Here is a 20,324-nt window from a genome sequence, read left to right as displayed (position 1 = left end):
ATAAAATTTAGAAGAAATTTAAATAAGGGGTACCTAGCTGGCTCAGTCGGTAGAAGATGTGACTCTAGATCTAAGGGTCATGAGTTTGAGCCCCATTTGCACGTGGAGCCTACTAAAAATTTAAAATAAAAGGTTCTTTGCATAAAATATTAGACTTGGAATTCTCAGAGTAAAATATATTTATAAGTGAATTGCACTGCCTTGAGAAGTAGTCCGTTTCCCATCAACAAAAGAGTATTCAAATATAACTTAAAAGCCTCTTAATCTGGGCATCATTAAATAGGTGTAAGCACTGGCTGGAAAACTGAATTAAATCACCTTACGATGTTCCTTTCTAAAACTAAAACAATATTTCACTTATGTGGAATAATTTAGAGATTCATAAAAATGCTAAGTAAATGAGATGCTATTATCAATAGTCTATTTTTTCTGAATATAAAGTGAATGTAAGTTAATTGAAGAAATTCATAAGGTATCAAAAAATATACACAAGAGAAAATAAATAATCATGACCTACTCTTCCAGAGATAACTATCATAAACATTTTCTTTCAGCCTTTCTTCCACAGATTTTTTTTCCAAAGTTGAGAATATACTGCACATATAATTCTTATCCCTACATTTTTTTGCTATGTTATATCATAATCATTTTTGTGTCATCATAAAATGTTTGAGGCAGAATTTTATGATTGAAAAATATTACATTATCTCAACACATCAAATTTGGGCTCCAAAATCACATGCCTAGGCAGGAATCCTGCTTTTCCATTTACCAGCTGTGTGAATTTGAGCAATTTACTAACACCTCTGTGCCTTTTTTTCTTACCCGTAAAATGTGAATAATATCTACCATGTACTGTAAATGTAGTACTACCTACCATAGTTTTATATTAAGAATTAAATGAGTTAATACATGTAAAATACTTAAAAGGGTGTCTGGTACATAGTTAAGTATTCAATAAATCTTAAGGATTATTGTTGCTACTCATTTTCTTAACATGAGCCATTTAGGCTGCTTTCAATATTTCACTCTAATAAATAGTTCTATGATAAACATCTTTATAGCAAATGAGTTCTTAAAGAGTTCTAAACTCTTCAGCCATTAATTTTTTGTATTTGTATCAGCTGTTCATGTGAGCTATAAAACAATGGATGAATAGGTGCTATTTACCTGTAACCACTGGCTTTGCCAATATATTTTTTTAAAGAAAAAACAATAGCTGTCTCTACTGTTTTCTTTGTTATTTGTGATACAATACATAAAATTACTGACATTTAGTACATGCACAATGTTGTACAATTTGTCAGTACGTTTTGAGGCCACTCTTTCCAAAGACAGTCCATTATAATGCACAGAGTGAGAGAAAGAAAAAGTAAACTTTATTACTCTAAAAAGTCTCTCATGAAAGAGGAAAAATAACTTACTCATTCTCAAATTTCCTGGAAACCATTGGGTCCAATCACCAAATTATAATCACCTTAAATGCTTTCTGGAATGTATATACATACTTATTAATGCTTCAATTGCCTTTATCTGTGGAGTCAGGAGGAGGACAGTCTAGAGGGAACTAACACCTAAGGAGTCCTGTTAAGACATTGTGGAAGATGGTAACGTAAATTACCCTACATAGTCCTTACAAAGACTACAAATTATAACTCCTGTCTTCTTTAACACAGATGAGGAAGCTGAGGTATGGGGACATGAAGAAATTAGTCTACATTTATACAGCCAAAAAGTAGCAGAGGGGGGCCTGGCCGGCTCCATAGGTAGAGCATGCAACTCTTGATCTCAGGGTTGTAAGTTCGAGCCCCATGTTGGATGTAGCGATTACTTGTTTACTTAAAAATAAAATGTTAAAAAAAAAAAAAGTAGTAGAGATAGGACTCAAACTCAGACCTACCTGATTTCCCAAGGTCTATGCTCTTTTCATGACACCATACTGCTGTGTTGATATAAGTACATAATACTTTTCTAAGAGAAAGAGATTCTCTGAAAGCTACAACAGAAATTCCAATAACCATCTAGATAGAAAATAGCAAGTCTACAAACCAGGGAATCCAGTTTTTGCAGCTTTTCTTGATGGTTGACACCTTTCTTCTAATATTTCATCCTCCTCTATTGCTGTCAGTTTATCGCTTGGGTATCTCAACACCCCTGAAAGGGTTATTCTGAGTGGATTAGGCACTAGCACTCTGTTTTATGCCAAAATACACACAGGCTTGTTGACCCAACAAGAAACTGCTTGTAAAGCAGCTTTACATAAACCGAAATCACAGATCTCAAAAGCTTTCTCCCTTCTTCTATCACAGTTATTTTTTTCATATTTGACAACAAACATACACAGACTATCAAGAAGAAAAGGAAAAAATGTTTTTCATAGGAAGAGTCACTAGAATTCAGTGATAGAAATTCACTACCAGTGAAAAGTAGAAAGTAAGAGTATTATGTTCATAATCTCATTCTATCTAAAGCCTTGTTTTCTGTTTTGTTTTGGTTTGTTTGTTTGCTTGCTTGCTTGTTAAAGTAGGCTCCACACCGGGTGTGGAGCCCAATGCAGGGCTCGAACTCACAACCCTGAGATCAAGACCTGAGCTGAGATCAAGAGTGGAACCGACTAAGCCACCCAGGTGCCCCCCCCCCCACCAAACCTTGTTTTTTTATTTGCTCATGTTCTTGAGTTTTCCACGATGCTTAATGTCTCATTTGCAACATGGGAATAATTTAAAACCAGTGGCTCAGGAGCACATAAAATCATATTCCTAGAGCACTTTGCTTTTAGAAGGGTTAGAAAGTCATCCATGCAGATATGGAGCCCCTAGTTCTGTGCTAAGCACATTTAAAGCAAAGTGGTTATACTGACTAGGCATTGGCTGCTTTATGAACACGGTTCTCTCATCCAACCAGTGCCGAGTGGGTTGGTATATTGTGGCTGCTGAGTTCAACCTCCCCTAGTGCTAGTGTGGCCAGGCTGCAGGAATGCCGTGTAATTCACTAATACCGGAAGCCACTAAACTTTAATATATTATATATTAGATAAGTTGTATATTCCTGCCGTCCTACTTCTCTGTTCTTAACATTTTTTTTTTTTTTTCCTGTGGAGGTCCCTGTCTGCTTCACCTGCTCTTATCTTCCTTTTCTTGCACCTCCCCAACTCCCATTCTACTCTCCGAGGCAGTATCTGGTTTTCTTGAGATATGACTAACCTTCAAGGAAAAAGAAAAGCAGCTAGCAAATACTGTAAACCTTACAGGAAAAAAATTTCTTCTTGGATGACCACAATTGACAAACTTACTATTTAGTCTAAACAGAAATGATTGATTTTAAGTTAACCTTCAACTTTTTTAAGTGAGACCAGAGTTCCTACTCCTGTCTCATGTTCAGCACTTTCAGGTCAGGGTCAGCATGTGTCCATAGAACACAATACTCTCTTTTTTTCAGAGTGACATTCATCTGCCCAGACAAAATTAACCCCATCAGCAAGAACAAGTTCACAAACAATAACTGTGCAGGTGCACAGTGAAAATTTAGAATCTTCCAGGCATTTTAACCACAAAATTGTGAAGAATTAAGTTTCTCTTTCCCTCCTTCCCTCCCTGTCTCCCCCCAACTCCCAGAATCATATTATGTGTAATGTGAACATTCCACATGTTTAATAGTAAAAAGGCCCTGGGATGTCACCTCAGTCTGTCAGTAGATAAAGAGGAAGTATACACAAGAAAAAAGAAAGCATCAGAGAGGGATTTTATAGTTTATCAAGATATGAATACTAGTAACTAGTTATTAAATCAACAACAACAACAAAAGAAAGCATTGGGTATAATTGTCATACAGAAAGCCTCTATGGATTGCCTTGAATGACACTGTGACAGGCTGGTGACTTCCAGATATTTGCACTGGTAGGACACTCAAGGCTCCTTAAATCCCTCCACTGACATGGTTGCTTATTCCACTTATGGACTGTATAATTCAATTTTCTAGGGTGTGACTATAGACTATGAAAAAGTCTGCTTATAGAATAGTTTGAGTCAAGCAAATTGTTAAGAAAAAATAATTGAGACCTATCCTTTAGGCGGTTTGGAAAATATAGAATAATAATTCTATAGCCAAGAATTTATCCTGATGAAATACATGTGTACAGAATGACACATATACAAAATTATTTGTGGTATCATTGTTTCTAATATACTGGAAAATATATTGTAAAATACTGGAAATGACTTAAATGCTCATTATGGAGGAATTGTCTAAATAAACTATAGGCGATCCATGCAACAGAATATGGAGCCATAGAGAAAGAAGAAGCTCTATAGAAATTTATATAGAAAGCTCTACAAAAGCTAAATTTAAAGTAGCTGAGAAACTACACAAGAAACTAATAACATCAGCTGTGAGGAGGGGAATTAGGTGGCCAGCGATTAAGGATGGGAGAAGAAACTTTCTACATTTTGAATGTTGACCTCTAGGAAAGAGTCTGGTTGGTTAGATCAAAATAATGGATGGACAAGGCCTCCAAAAGTAAAACTGCTGTGAACTTTCCTCTTATAAATGCTCTCAGACTCCAAGATTTAAAAACTAGTAAATAAGCAAACCAACAATAAAAAGGCTTTATATAGTCTTTAATATTTGTATCATATATTGCAAGGCAATTTAATTTTTTGCCTTCACACAGTTACAATTACACTATGTAGACATCATTACTTATTTTATCAATTAGGAGAGCAATTCTTTATTCTTTTAGATATATTATGAGCACCTACAAGGTACCAAATGCCAGTTTAGATTCTGTAAATTCAGTGTTGAATAAGACAGACATAGTCTCTGACCTCCTGGACAGTTCTGGTGCTGTAGCTATTAAGGACAGAAAAGGTTCCTTTTTTAGAATGATACATGCAACACTCAATAGCTGCTTTCCCAGCTCAGTAAAATAGTAAACATTCAAATGTGAAATGAAAACAGCTGGAGCAGCTGGCTACAATTTAACTTAACATGAAAAAAAAAAAAAAATGTCCTCAGACATAGATTACTTATTCTCTGCACACACATGAGTAACTCCTGTTCCGGAGGCTCAACGTTAAGGATAGAGTGGGACAAGACCCTGTCTTTCTCAGGTCTCCACCTCCTTCTGGGACGTGCCGACTTTTCCTCAGCCCAGAAAAGGGAGGACACAGGAGGAGTGCTTATAACAAGGCTCCATAATTTATGATTGGATTAAATGATCATTCGCTGGATATAAGCTGTTTGTGTGATACGTGCTCTATTTTTAGAGAGTCTAGGAATGTGTTGCTTAAAACTCGTGAGAAAATGATTGCGCAGTCCCTATTAAGATTCATTAGCATACTTGCTCCTTTTATTTGAGTTTAGACATACAATCATAAATCTCTCCAAACTAGCAAAGCATACTTGAGTGAAAGGTGACGTAGGGAATGGTCTTCAAAAAAGCAGCAGCAGTGAAGGTAGAATGGGGAAAATGCGGTGGGTAACGTCACCCCCAGTGTCTCCTTCGTGCATAGAGACATTATACGTTAGAAATAAGATGCTCTCCCACCCAAGACAACCAGAGTCAGGGGAGGAGAGCAGTCCCCAGATGAGGGAATAAACAGAGAATTGGTGTACATTCCGTGCAAGCCTGAGTAAACCACAGGAAGGAGACATCGGTGAGGCCCACTGGCTGGGAGACCCCAGATGGCAAAGATGGAGAAATAGCAGAATCACAAACAAGACATCTAAAACATGTTGAATAGGTAAAATGGTATCATCACTGATCATTTGATAAAGTGGGTTTTTTTTTTTTTTTTTGCCTCCGTGATTTTTTAAAACAATTATGGGACATACATTCTTGTGCAGGTACGCACAAGTTTCACAAGCACAAAGCCTTTGGGAAAACGATATATACTTTGCAAAGTCAAGTTCCTTTGCTGAATGAGAGAGATCATTTTCGAAGTGTTTTTTGATAACATTTAATCATACATAGGAAAGGAAAGAGCCTCTAGTATATCACTGCATTTCTTTTGGCTACCAGGGTAGTGGCTATGATTTGAAGCAACTGTATGTCACTAACTTTATGCTGTAAAGAATTCCAGTCTGCCTCATAGTTTGTGAGACCACACACTTTCAAATGTCTAGCACACACAATAGAAATAATTAGTGAGTGCTGTACCGCATGCGTTGAAACAGGGGAGGAGACACATAAATATGTTAACATGAGATGAACTAGTGAGAGCAAATTTACTGTCCAAAATTCTAATATCCCACAGAAATAGCCCTGTGTTGGCTACTTATCACATATATAGTAGACACCAAAATTTTTTATTTGTTAAAACCATCTGTGCTTTTGTATATTTGAGACTTAAAATCATGAAGATGCCAGTGCAATTCTCTTATGGCAATAGCCCATGAAATGGTATCTCTTTCGGTTTATGGGGAAATTAAGTCCTATAAAGAGAAATAACAAAATCAAGATCTTATATTTAATCATACTTCAAAAAAGCTAATCTGACAAAATGGTAAATTTTCATGAACCTCTTTCATACATTTTCCTTACCAAATTTTGGCCCTTTGGCCAAATAACTTCTAAGAACCAATAATAAGCCGTTTGTTTTTGGTAAGTATATGCTATCTGAAAGTAGGCCTGATGTAATACGGTGCAAAATGTCAATAGCATCTTTGAAAATTCATTTTTATAAACAGGAAAGATGATACAGATTGTCTTTGAAATTGCTTTCCAACTCTATTGGTGATTTTAAGGAGCTAATAATGATCTTAGACCCATAAATATGTAACTACAAGTGAAATTCTTCGCATAAAGAAAAAGATCACTAAAGCTTTAGAATTAACTAAGGGATTTAGGACCATCTTAAACCACAGAATTCCTAGTCTTCTAGTTATCATGTAAATTCCAGTAGTAGCAGCTGTTGGCCAACACAAAATCTTTTTAAGTAAATAATTCTGAATATCACCATCCATACTGTGGTTGCTAGAGCAATTGATAGCAAATAAGATTATGTTGCCTGGATTAAAAGAGGCCTTCAAAAAACTCTGAATTGATTAGCTATTCCTAAAATTCATCTTCTTGGTGTTTTGCACAATTCTCCACTGTTGCTTTCCCAGCAGCTACCTTCTCTTTCTTCTTTCATGTTCTTCATTCACCAAATATTTACAGAGAACCTTCCAGACACTGGGACCAGAGCAACAAATAAGACAGGCAAAGAGTTCGTAGTACAGGTTTTAATTACCTTTGGGCCCTCATTAATCACCCACTGCTCACACCATTCTTAATTCATCAAGTTTGCAAAAGTGATCATCTCCTCTGTTTAATCCTAGATTTAGTTGGCTCAACATAATATCTCATTTCTTAAAGCCAAGACTAGAAAATAATTTCACCATCATGGCAAGTGTGACCTTGCAATCTGTTAGCTTCTTCCTTAGCCCACCTATCCCAGGCTAAGGTCACTTTTTATACTTTTTTAACTCCCTTTCAAATTCACCCCATGTTATTTGTTGACCGTTTGAGTAGATTTATTCATTAGTTAATTTTTGTGTATATAGCCAATTAAATTAATTGTTGATCTAAAGCAAATGTCTCAGGAAGCCTGAGTGGCTTGGTTGGCTGAGGGTGCGATCGTTGATTTGGGCTCAGGTCATGATCTCACGGTTCGTGGGATTGAGACCCACATCAGGCTCCACGCTGACAGTGCGGAGCCTGCTTGGAATTCTCTCTCCCTCTCTCTCTCTCTGCCCCTCCCCAACTCGTGCGTGAGCTTTCTCTCTCTCTGTCAAAATAAATAAATAAACTTAAAAAAAAAAAACAAATAAATCAAATATCTTCATGTCTTGAGGGAAACGTAAGTATTTAGTAAATTAAATATTTTGAGGCACTAATTCCTGAATTTTCACTTTTTATGTGGATGTTTTAATATTGTATGAAATACATTTCCTACATTTCTGCATTTAAAAACTGATAAGAAGGGGCGCCTGGGTGGCTCAGTCGGTTAAGCGTCCGACTTCAGCTCAGGTCACGATCTCGCGGTCCGTGAGTTCGAGCCCCGCGTCGGCCTCTGGGCTGATGGCTCAGAGCCTGGAGCCTGCTTCCGATTCTGTGTCTCCCTCTCTCTCTGACCCTCCCCCGTTCATGCTCTGTCTCTCTCTGTCTCAAAAATAAACCGAAAAAAAAATTTTTTTTAACTGATAAGAATTTCAGGGTGCCTGGGTGGCTCAGTTAGTAGGTGTCTGACTTCAGCCTCAGGCCATGATCTCACAGTTCCTGAGTTCAGGCCCTGTGTCAGACTCTGTGCTGACAACTCAGAGCCTGGAGCCAGCTTCAGGTTCTTTGTCTCCCTCTCTCTCTGCACCTCCCTCTCTTGTGCTCTCTCTCTCTCTCTCAAAAATAAATAAACACTTAAAAAAATTTTTTTAATTAAAAAAAACTAATAAAAATTTCAAAAACCTAGAGAGATTACAGAAAACTGCCACCAAACATATGTTAAAAACAAACTATTATCCATCAACACTGTTATGCAAAAAAAGAATGGACATTTTAAACATTTAAAAGTAGGATGTGACAGAATCTTAGTGTAAAGGATAGTCCTAATTTAAAGTGAACCAATTTGGGGTGCCTGGGTGGCGCAGTCGGTTAAGCGTCCGGCTTCAGCCAGGTCACGATCTCGCGGTCCGTGAGTTCGAGCCCCACGTCGGGCTCTGGGCTGATGGCTCAGAGCCTGGAGCCTGTTTCCGATTCTGTGTCTCCCTCTCTCTCTGCCCCTCCCCCGTTCATGCTCTGTCTCTCTCTGTCCCAAAAATAAATAAACGTTGAAAAAAAAAATTTTTTTTTAAATAAAGTGAAACAATTTAATGATGAAAAATGCACCATGTTGTCTTAATATTCCTATTTCACCATAGATGGGTGAAAAGATGAATCATGAATCACTACTAAGGAACCACTTGTATAGATAATGCCAAGTTTAGACATACCAATTATTTTAGGAATTGCATTTGAAAGATATTTGTGAAAATTTTGCTGCCTTTATTTAAAATGTTAGATTAAATTATTAGGCTTTGCTGACCAAAATAGTCATAGGTTCTTAAGACACACAAAAAAATCATACATGTGCTTCTAGGTGAGATTTTAATAAAGCTATTTTAGAAATGAGGAACTCTATCCTGTTCTTAAATAGTAACTTTTAAGAGCCTCCAACACTTCTCAGTGGATAAACCATTTTGAGGTTTTTCAACTGTGTTGAAGAACTTTGGAGATGTGTTGCCATTGTATCTCAGAGCTCAAGCTGGGTCTGTAGGGTAGCAAAATAGCTGTTAACTATTCAACAGTTTGATTTGCATGCACTCTCAGAAATGAACCCCAGATGTGGAAATCACAAGTTTCCATAAACATTTTCGGGCAGGCAGACAATGTAACTTTTCTGCTAGTAATGAAAAAAACCTTTGACAGACTTCTCCATAGCTGTGCTCTGGCTCCTCCCATGTGTGAATGGGAGGCAGTCACTGAAAGGGAATTCTCATTCCAACCATATGTGGAAATGGAGCAGTGATGCCTCCAAGTTTGAAATGATGCCTTTTCCCAGAAATTTCTATGCCACACAGTAAAGATAAAAATGAATACCCTCCCCATTAGAATTATTTCTGATTTTTCTTCTAACTATAAAGGTTGATCTCCTAATTTTCCAAGTAGAACATTTAAATTTAAATAAAAATGCCTGGGTGGCTCAGTCGGTTAAGTGTCTGACTCTTGATATGGGCTCAAGTTGTGATCTCGTGGTCAGGAGACGGAGCCATGCATTGGGCCCCATACTGAGAGTGGAGCCTGCTTGGGATTCTCTCTCTCTCTCTCTCTCTCTGCCCCTCCCCCCTTACATGCACGTGCTCTCTCGGAAAAAAAAAACCTTTAAAAAAATAATAAAATAAAATAAAATAAAATAAAATAAAATAAAAATGAAGTAATTTGATCCCATCATGTGGAATCAATTTAAGAGAGTGTTGGCCTGAATTTTGTTAGTTATTAAAGTTAAGAGTCTTTAGGATAATAATTTTTACTTAGAAAATTAAGGAATTATTTTTATTTTATTTTTTTTCAATATATGAAATTTATTGTCAAATTGGTTTCCAAGGAATAATTTAATCATGGAGGTGTATCAAAAACAAATGGCTAGGGGCGCCTGGGTGGCGCAGTCGATTAAGCGTCCGACTTCAGCCAGGTCACGATCTCACGGTCCGTGAGTTCGAGCCCCGCGTCGGGCTCTGGGCTGACAGCTCAGAGCCTGGAGCCTGTTTCCGATTCTGTGTCTCCCTCTCTCTCTGCCCCTCCCCCGTTCATGCTCTGTGTCTCTCTGTCCCAAAAATAAATAAACGTTGAAAAAAAAAATTAAAAAAAAAAAAACAAAAAAAAACAAATGGCTACAATTATGTCATTTATAAATACACATTTTTTCATCAGTGCAAGCTTTAAAAAAAGTGGTGGATGGATTATTTTGTGTTAACACGTGTATATGCCCCTAAAGACATATGTCATACTGTAGAATTCTTCATCAAACAAACTGAATTGCATCTTTGCTCTGTTTTCCAATTACATGTCAGAAATTTGACACAATGGGGGCAACTGGGTAGCTCAGTAGGTGAAGCATCAAACTCTTGATTTTGGCTCAGGTCATGATCTCACGGTTCATGGGATCGAGCCCCGTGTCAGGCTCTGTGCTGATGGTGTGGAGCTTGCTTGGGATTCTCTCTCTCTCCTCTCTCTCTGCCCTTCCCCTTCGTATGCATACTCTTTCTCTCTCTATCACTCTCTCTCTCTCTCTCAAAATAAATTAATTTAAAAAATTGATACTATGTAAATGTATTTTGAACTTCTGTTGTTTATAGTTATAAGGGGGAAAAAAAAACAAAACATAGGTAGGTGAGGGACACCTAGCTGGCTCATTGGGTACAGTGTGTGACACTTGAACTTGGGGTTGTAGTTTTGAGCCCCATGTTGGATATAGAGATTACTTAAAAATAAAATCTTTAGGGGTGCCTGAGTGGCTCAGACGGTTAGGCATCCGACTTCAGCTCAGGTCATGATCTCACGGTTCGTGGGTTTGAGCCCCACCTTGGGCTCTGTGCTGACAGCTCAGAGCCTGGAGCCTGCTTCAGATTCTGTGTCTCCCTCTCTCTCTGCCCCTCCCCCGCCCACAATCTGTCTCTCTCTCCCAAAAATAAATAAACATTAAAAAAATCCTTAAAAAAATAACAAAGTAGGTGAAAAATTTATGGTAATTACAGTATGTGACAATAGGAGTTTATAATAATTTGTATTATGTATAATAATTCATAAGTTTAACTGAGAAAACAAGAAGCTTTTTATTCTTATTCTTGACACACATTAAATATATATTCTATTACATTATTATAACGTACTATATTGTATTATACTACATTATATTACATTACAGTGCAGTAAGTATATATTTTGATTTACTGGACTCTAAGTTCTTATGGAATGTTTTCTGACCAAGCAATTGGTTAGACATAGGAAAAGTATGCACATTCAGAAATCAATGGGTCAATTACAAAATCTCAAACTCTGGGCCTTGTCCTAGAGTTTAGCAATCCAGCTTCTGTCTACATGTACACAGAGTTTTAAATAAAATTTTCAGTTTCCAGTCCATTTATTTGGCATAATATAGACCCTGTTATATAGTTTGTAAAAGAAAATGGGCATAATTCAGAACCACCAGGATCTCTTACAGACATCTGCCCATTCACATGGAATGTTTCTTCCTTCAAATATGCTTTTATTCAGGTCTAGGTAGTGGTGCATGCGTGGAAACTCACATTTATGAAAATGAAAAGAACTAGGAAGGAAAGAAGGGTAGGAAAGAAGATTAATGTCCCAAAGAGGAAAGATAATGGAACTAAAAGTGAATTTTATCTTTTGTGTGCACCGTTATCAGAAAATCTACCTAAAAGCAATACAATGTCATTACCCATTTGTTTCATTCATCCAATCAATATGCATTAGGTGACTACTGAAAATAAGATACCCTACATAATTTCAATTTCACTTCAGCAGAAAACAGAGGGATTCCTTTTCTTCCTATTTTCTATCTTAGTAACCAGAAAGGAGAAATTTAGTACTTGCTAGGTGATATAGAGAATTTTTTTGAGCCTTTAAAAACTGAATAATATACTCAATTTTTTTTTCAAAATAAAGTATATAAAGACAGATACACAGTGAAGTCTCCCTCCCTGTTCCTGACCTGATATGCCTCATGCCATTAACTCCTTCAACATGCAATCATTGTTATTAGTTCCATACTAACAGACAGTTAGTTATTTCTAAACTTTTACAAATACAACCAATATGAAAAAACAAAAATAAAACAAAAACTTTGTATAAATGCAATTTCACATAAATGCATGTGCAAGTCCTTCTGTAAGAAAAATTCCCCACAAGTGGAATTGCTGAGGCAAAGGGTAATTTGCAATCTTGAGAGATACTTCTAAATTGTCCTCTACAGGGGATATAACCATTTATACTCTTCTAAGCACTGTACAGTAATATCCTTTGCCCTATAGTCTTGCCAATATATTATCAAATTTAAAGATTTTCTTGATTCGATAAGTAAATGGTACTTTATTGTAGCTCTAATTTGCACTTATAAAGAGTGAAGTTGAGCATCTTTTCATGTGAAAGAGCGATTCATATTTCCTTTTCTGTAAAATATGTTTATAAGCTCCATCCATTATTCTCTCATAGCCAGGAGTTCTTCATACATTAAGGAGGTTAGTCCTTTGACATAAGTCACAAATATTTGTCTTTTGACTTTATGAAATGGTTATTGTCATGCAGAATTGCTTTTTTTAAAGGCATTGTTTATCATATAGTTTCTGAAATCATTGTTAGAAATACTTTCCCCACTCTGACACTCAAAGGTTAAAAATAAGTTCTGACATGGAGATTTCTAAAACTACAATACAGTCAGACTAGAGAATATAATTCAAATCTCTCTCTCTTTCTCTTTCTTATTCCTCCCTCCCCTCTTTCTTCGGTAACTTCTGGGTCTTCCTCCCAGATGTTGTTCTGTATCTCAAGTCAAACTCTACTAATTCAGTAACCCTTCTTCAATTGTAAGGAGTGGGAAGAGAAGGAAGCTGTGAAAGGGTGTTTGAAATTGAGAATTCTCAAAACAGCTTCCACCCTAGCATATATCAAGACAGTCACACAAAACCCTCCTAGCATTGTCACTCACCACAGTGCAGGGAGGAAAGCCAGTGTCATTTAAGAATGTCCTTGATGGGGGCCTTGGTGGCTCAGTGGGTTAAGCTTCCGACTTCGGCTCAGGTCATGATCTCAGGTTCGGGAGTTTCAGCCCTGCGTCGTCGGGCTCTGTGCTGACAGCTGGGAGCCTGGAGCCTTCTTCAGATTCTGTGTCTCCCTCTCTCTCTGCCCCTCCCCTGCTTGTGCTCTCTCAAAAATAAACGTTAAAAAAAAAGTCCTTGATGAATCAGTAGAAGTTATTGATTTTATTAAAGTTCAACCCTTGAGTATGAGTCTTTTTAATATTCTATGTTAACAAAAAGTGCATGAAGCACTTTTCATGCATACTGACTGAGGAGAGAAGCACGGGTATTTCCTCGTACTTTAGCCATTGAGTTGCAGACCAGACTACTCACTTGCACCTTGTTTCACCAAACACCATTTCTATTTGAAAGAACAATTGGCAAACAAACCATGGTTTATTCAGACTTGAATGTTTGGTGTTTTCTCGAAAATAAACAAAGTGAATCCGTAACCTCAAGGGGGAAAAAATGACAGCATTGTTGCCAATGATAAAATTTGAGCTTTCAAGTAAAAATTAAAATTTTGGAAAACTTGTATCCATCACTGTGAACTTCACAGCTTCCCAATGCTTAAGTACTCTTCTTACGACATCGGTGTCATAATTAATGAATGTGATTTTTTTATATTGTATAATGATATGCACAACTCAATGAACCAACAATTTCCAAAAGACCAGTATGTGAAATTACAAAATCATGCACGGGTAAAAGATTCATCAAAGTACAAGACGTGCCTATGGATTTTAATATAACAAACTACAAAAAGTTCATTGATAGTACTTTCAGATTTCACATTGAAAATAACCTTTAAGAAACTAACCACTTGTCGAGCTTTGGTGCAGTATCAAAGAAAAATATCCACGACGATCTGAAAAGGCTGTTATAATACTCCTCACTTTTCCAACGACATGTCTGTGTGAAGCTGGATTTTCTAGATACACTTCAATCAAAACAACATTTCACAAGAGATGAAATGCAGAAGCAAATATGAGAACCCAGCTGTCTTCTATTAAGTCAGACATTAAAGAGATTGTTACACATGTAGAATGATGCCACTCTTCTCACTGTTTGTGTTGCAAAATATAATCATTTTTCATCGTTAAATATTATGTTAACATTTTGTGGTCTTGTGATTCTTTTTTAAATTATTAAATAGTTAAAGTTTTTATTTCTAATGTGGTAAATAACACAAGTTCTTTGGAATCCTCAATGATTTTAAGAGTATCAAGGATTCCCGAGACCAAAATGTTTGAAAGCCGGTGAAGTTTGTCTCTCAGATCACTGAACCTCCAGATCAGTTATGAGGCCATGTAAACACCCTGGGTGGTAGGTAGGCACATAATTATAATTTTACCTCTCTGGTTGGAATACCGTGAGCCTGTCTTAGGAAAGAACAGGAGTAGAGGAGACACCCCCAGAAATGCATAGTACAAGATAAATGTTGCATTTGTTATTACAAAATGATATAGGACAGACATAGCCGTTGTAGCAAAAGATTGAAAACCACCTAAATGGTTGGTTCATTGTTATTGTTGTTCGTTTTTGAAACTTAGGTGCACAGACAGCAGGTTGATTTAATTGTTGTCTCAGTTTCTCAGTGTGTTATCATCATGGGTCTGTGCAAGATCCCTTTCCTTCACTTTATTTCACTCTTCAATTTTCACTCTCATTTCCTCTCATTCACCTATTTTAAAGAGATTGCTATGTATCTTTAAATGTGTGAAGCATTATAAAACAGGCATAGTGGTTTTGTATACAATTATGTACATCGTATTTAAATAAATAATATTGGGGCACCAGGGTGGTTCAGTCGTTAAGCGGCCGATTTCGCTCAGGTCATGATCTCACAGTCTGTGAGTTTGAGCCCCGCGTTGGGCTCTGTGCTGACAGCTCAGAGCCTGGAGCTGCTTTGGATTCTGTGTCTCCCCCTCTCTCTGCCCTTCCCCGACTCATGCTCTGTCTCTGTCTCTCTCAAAAATAAATAAACATTAAAAAAAGGATAAATAAATAGTATTTGTGCTATAATTCTCATTCCTATTTTTTCTTTCATGATTAATGTTTTTTTAACTTTCTCCACGATCAGTTAGCTCATTGGCTTCTTACTGCTGCATAGCATTTCATAGCATGCACCCACTGTATTTTTACTTATTAATTAAATTCGCTTATTGGACACCTCAGATGTATCTATGTACCTTCATTAGGGACGGGTACCATCACATCCAGAAACATGCCCCACTCAAAGTTTTGCCAGTTCTCTGGAAAAAGATATCCATGAGAGGGATTGCTATGCATATGATCACTTTCCAGAAGGATTGTACAATTTATACCCGTCCCAGCTGTTCTGAAAGATCCACAAGCCCATATCCTCTCCAATATTTGCTAAGCCACCTTCTGATTGTTGCCATTCAAATACAGTACTTGAAAAGTGATACTTCCTGGTTGCTTTACTTTGAATTGTACCTCTTTATAATGAACTTCAGCAGCTCATCATATATTTTTTTATTCATTTAGGCCTCTTCTGTGATCTACCTGTTTACCCTCTTAAGAATTTTACGAATTGTTCTCTTTGATTTCCTACCTTGTTCTTATTGATTTGAGGAGTTCTTACATATTTTGGAAATTATCCCTTGCTGGTTTTATTTTTTTATTTTTTATTTTTTTAAATTTTCTTTTTTCAACGTTTATTTATTTTTTGGGGGACAGAGAGAGACAGAGCATGAACGGGGGAGGGGCAGAGAGAGAGGGAGACACAGAATCGGAAACAGGCTCCAGGCTCCGAGCCACCCGCCCAGAGCCCGACGCGGGGCTCGAACTCACGGACCGCGAGATCGTGACCTGGCTGAAGTCGGACACTTAACCGACTGCGCCACCCAGGCGCCCCATCCCTTGCTGGTTTTAAACACTGCAATGTCCTTTCCCAATCTAACATCGGTTTGTTAACTTTATCTGTGGCACATTACATTGAACAAAGTCCTCAGTTTTGGTATAGCCAAATCCACCCACTCTTTTTTGACTTACAATTGGTGATTTCGAGATTTTGTTTAAAAAGCCTCTCCTTACCCCTTGGTCACAAGGATTTTATTTCACATTTTTCTTCTATTATCTTCATAGATTTATCTAACATTTAGGTCTTTAATCTGTCTGGAGTCAACCTTTGTGTATTAGAGGTCTATGTTTTTCTCCATATAATGATACAGTTATTCTAATATCTCATAAACAATTTGTCCTTTTTAAATTGCCATTATCATATAATAAGCCACCACATATACATGGATCTATTTCTGAGCTCTGAATTCTGCTTCATTGGTCTATTTACATTTTGCTGGGACAACAGCATCATCATTTATAGTATGTCTTAATATCTGATGAATGAGAGTGCTACTATATATTTGGATCATCCTTATGTACTTTTTTAGAGATTTCGGGGCCTTGAGTCATTATATAAATTTTAAAATTTGTTATGTTCCTCAAAAATCTTTAAGAATTTTGATTAGAAATTCATTTACTTTGCATGTATACTTGGAGAGGATTGATAACTTTACTAGATAAATTCATACCAACCATGAAAACAGTATCTCTGTCCATTGTCTCAAATCTTATTTCTGTTCTATTCTACTAAAGGAAACCAAAAGCATAAGGCTTTATATTTCTTAAAATATCTTATTTTTATTATAAGAATAATTTGTCTAAAAGAAGTGCTTTTTTGAGTTGATTTGTCTATTAATCTTCCTAACTTTTGTTAGCACTCAAAGTATGTTTATTCAGTTGGATTTTCTATATAGACAATCATATCATCTGCTAATAATGATTTTTATCTCTCACAATCATAATATGCCTTATGCCTTTATCTTACCTTAAAAGACAGGACCTCCAATGGTTATGTTTAACTGGTAGTGGAAATTGTAAACCTCCTTTTCTTGTGTTTTTGTTTCAATGGAAATGCTTCTAATTTATTCCAGTGAACCTATCACAAATTTTTCATAAATAGTTCAGGAAGTTCTTTGATGCCTCCAATATTCTGTAAATTTCATCATAAGTATTAATACTTTATTCTGCAAATTTTGTCACAAATAAGATGCTTTCTGTGTCTCATGAAATCATCAAAGGATATTTCTTCTTTGGTCTGGTGTTAAAGTGAAATACATTGATACGTTTTTTTGATGTTGAACTATCCTTTCATTCTTGGAATGAATACTACTTGATCAATATGTGCTATTTTTTAATAAACTGTTGGATTTGGTTAGCTAATATATTATTTAAAATGATTGCACCTATATTCACAAGTGACGTAGGTTTATGCTTTTCTATATCTTCTCTATCCTTTGTCTTGATTTTATATCAAGATTATGTAAGCTTCATCAAATTAGCTGGGCAACTGGACAGCTTCTCTTCTGTTCTTTTTTTTTTTTCTAGAGCAATTTATATAAAATACATACTATTTATCACGTGACAATTTTATAAAATCTCACTAAAAAACCATCTAGTCTAGGAGCTATTTGAGAAGACCGGTTATTGATTATTTTTCTCTAATCATTATTTGTACACTGAGGTAGTTTATAAATTTTATATTATGTGAATGCATAGGCGTTGCAGAAAGGCATGCGCGTACACACACATACACACACACACACACACACACGCCTTTAAAAAAACCAGAGAAGTAATACACAATTATGTTTTTAAAGTCACACAGTACAGTTTGTGCCAAATATCTTCCTTTGCCCATCCAGACCCTTGCCCACGCTGCTATGCCCCAGGAGGCTGCCCTGTTATAGACATGTTCCTGGACATCTAGCTCCTGATTGGGTTAGGCCAGTCTGCAGCAAGATGCAGGAAGATGGTGTGTGGCTAAGGTATTTATTCCCCTAGTCTCCTTGCTGGAGGTCCCCTCAGGCTTGTTTCTTCTCTGACCAAAGTCATATCTCCTCTCAAGGTGGTCCTCCCTTGACCATTCTTTCTGTCTGAGTTCCAGAAATTGCTCCCTCTCCTCATCTATATGGCCTAAGGACACTAACAACCCCTGCTGTTGCTAGTCCTGGGATACTACACTAATCTTTGTGCTTTCCCAACACCTTTTTCACGTGTTTGTAAATAGTCTCTTTATTAAACACTTCTTGATTATCCTAATTTGAAAGTGCCATCTGTTTCCTCCTGAGATCCTGACTGATACACTTTCATGAACTTACACAGTGAAAATCTACCTCCTGACACTCCTCTGCATTAACCATTACTAACAGTTTAACGGATGTCCTTCCAAACACAAACACACATGTGAGATATAGAACACCAAAAACATGCAGATAAAACATAAACGATGTTTTTAAATGAGAACATTCTTTAAAAAGTGAACATTTCTGGTTGCTATTGACCTCCTCTCATTTTTTAAACTCTTTCCCTTCTTGGTCCTTATAACTCTTCCCTTAATCTTTTTGATGATTCTACCTCTGTCTCCCCTTATGGGTTCATCTTGTTAAACTTACATGTCCAGGTTCTGCGCATACTTCTCTTCTCTCACCGCCTTCTCTCTCTTTTTGAGATCTTATTTCCTTGTGAAAGTTCAATTATCATTACAGTAAAATGATTCCAAAATCTCTGTCTCTAACTCTGACCAGTCTCCCAACTTCCTCCATTTCCTGACTCTCTGGAGGCTGTCCTCAACCTGAACATACTAACAGCAATTCAAATACAACAAGCTCAAAACCAAATTCATATCTTTCCCACTAACCCTGTTCCTCCATTTGATTTTCCTCTTTCTATTCGTAATACCACCAATCTTTTTGTCTTCCCCACTTAAAATTTTGAGGCCATACTCAATTCCCATCATTCCCACTTAGGACAAATTTTAGCAGCTCCTATCACTATAGTATTCATCTAGTGTGCCCTGCTTCATTTAGTTAACACAGCCAAGATCCAATAAGTGATAACCCCATCCTGTGATCTCACATCAACCTCCCAAGTCAGCTCCCCACTGCTAGTTTTTCTCTCCCTCATACCTGGCCACTCAACAGATTGACAGCCTAATCTTCTAGGAAGAAACATTTCTATTTTCTGAATCAAAAAATAACTGCCCAGTATTCCCCAAATTTATGTGTAAACCTCATGGTTTGTATCCAGATGCCTCTACTATATGACCTTACCTTACACAAGCCTTCATCCCAATACTTCCACCGTGATCGACTCATGGAACCTGAGCATATGCTGTTTTACCTACTTATAAAGTCATCCTCACATCTCTGCTGGTTTAAATTCTTCAAGGTCTGGTTCAAGCCCTACTTCCCTAATGTCCCTCCCTTGAGACATTAATCATATTCTACCTTACATTATATTTTATGTGTGCTGTCATCTTGTTCACCAGATTAAAAGTTCCCTGGGGGACAGGGACTATTTCTTATTCATTTTTGTTTCCCACACAGCATCTATGCAACCTGTTTCACAAAACCGGTTGTCAACAAATATGTATTGAGTAAATTAATCAGTGAAAAGCAAATCAAAAAGAAAGAGCCAAGTTTTCTTTCCTTTATTGAAATTTAGAAACCATTTGCTTTTTGGTTTGTTGATAGTTGTTTTCCTTTTAAATGCATGCACACCTATATTCTGTAATAATTTTTTTATTTTAGACTTATAAAAATGATTATGAATCCTATAAACTATATACAAGAGATGTAGTCCAGTACAAGATATGACTGATCACAACATAACCCATGATTGTGCCATGATCTGTAACCAAAAGTATTGCTTTGGGGGCGCCTGGATGGCTCAGTCAATTGAGCATCCAGCTCTTAATTTCGGCTCAAGTCATGATCCCAGGGTCTGACAGTGCAGAGCATGCTTGGGTTTCTCTCTCTCTTTCCCTCTCTCTCTGCTCCTCCCCCACTCATGCTCTTTCTCTCTCTCTCTCTCTCTCTCTCTCAAAATAAATAAATAAACTTAAAGTGTCACTTTGGCATGAGGCAATCTTTCTTTAGAGAAAGAGTAAAATAAAAACTCTCGCTCTA

The 20,324-nt window shown here is 36.9% G+C and overlaps 1 long non-coding RNA gene across 1 annotated transcript in view; it reads right to left on the bottom strand.

The window, feature by feature from the left end:
• LOC123611205 overlaps positions 1-13,386 on the bottom strand; it is a 28,546-nt gene extending 15,160 nt beyond the window's left edge. The window contains exon 1 of the long non-coding RNA XR_006718490.1: positions 13,239-13,386. This is a non-coding gene — a long non-coding RNA (uncharacterized LOC123611205). The remainder of the gene's footprint in view (positions 1-13,238) is intronic.
• Positions 13,387-20,324: the final 6,938 nt, after the last annotated feature.

This window comes from Leopardus geoffroyi, chromosome C2 (genome assembly GCF_018350155.1).
Source record: "Leopardus geoffroyi isolate Oge1 chromosome C2, O.geoffroyi_Oge1_pat1.0, whole genome shotgun sequence".
NCBI lineage: Eukaryota > Metazoa > Chordata > Mammalia > Carnivora > Felidae > Leopardus > Leopardus geoffroyi.
Note: the sequence above shows the minus strand (reverse complement) of the source record. Positions and strands in the feature narration are given on the sequence as shown.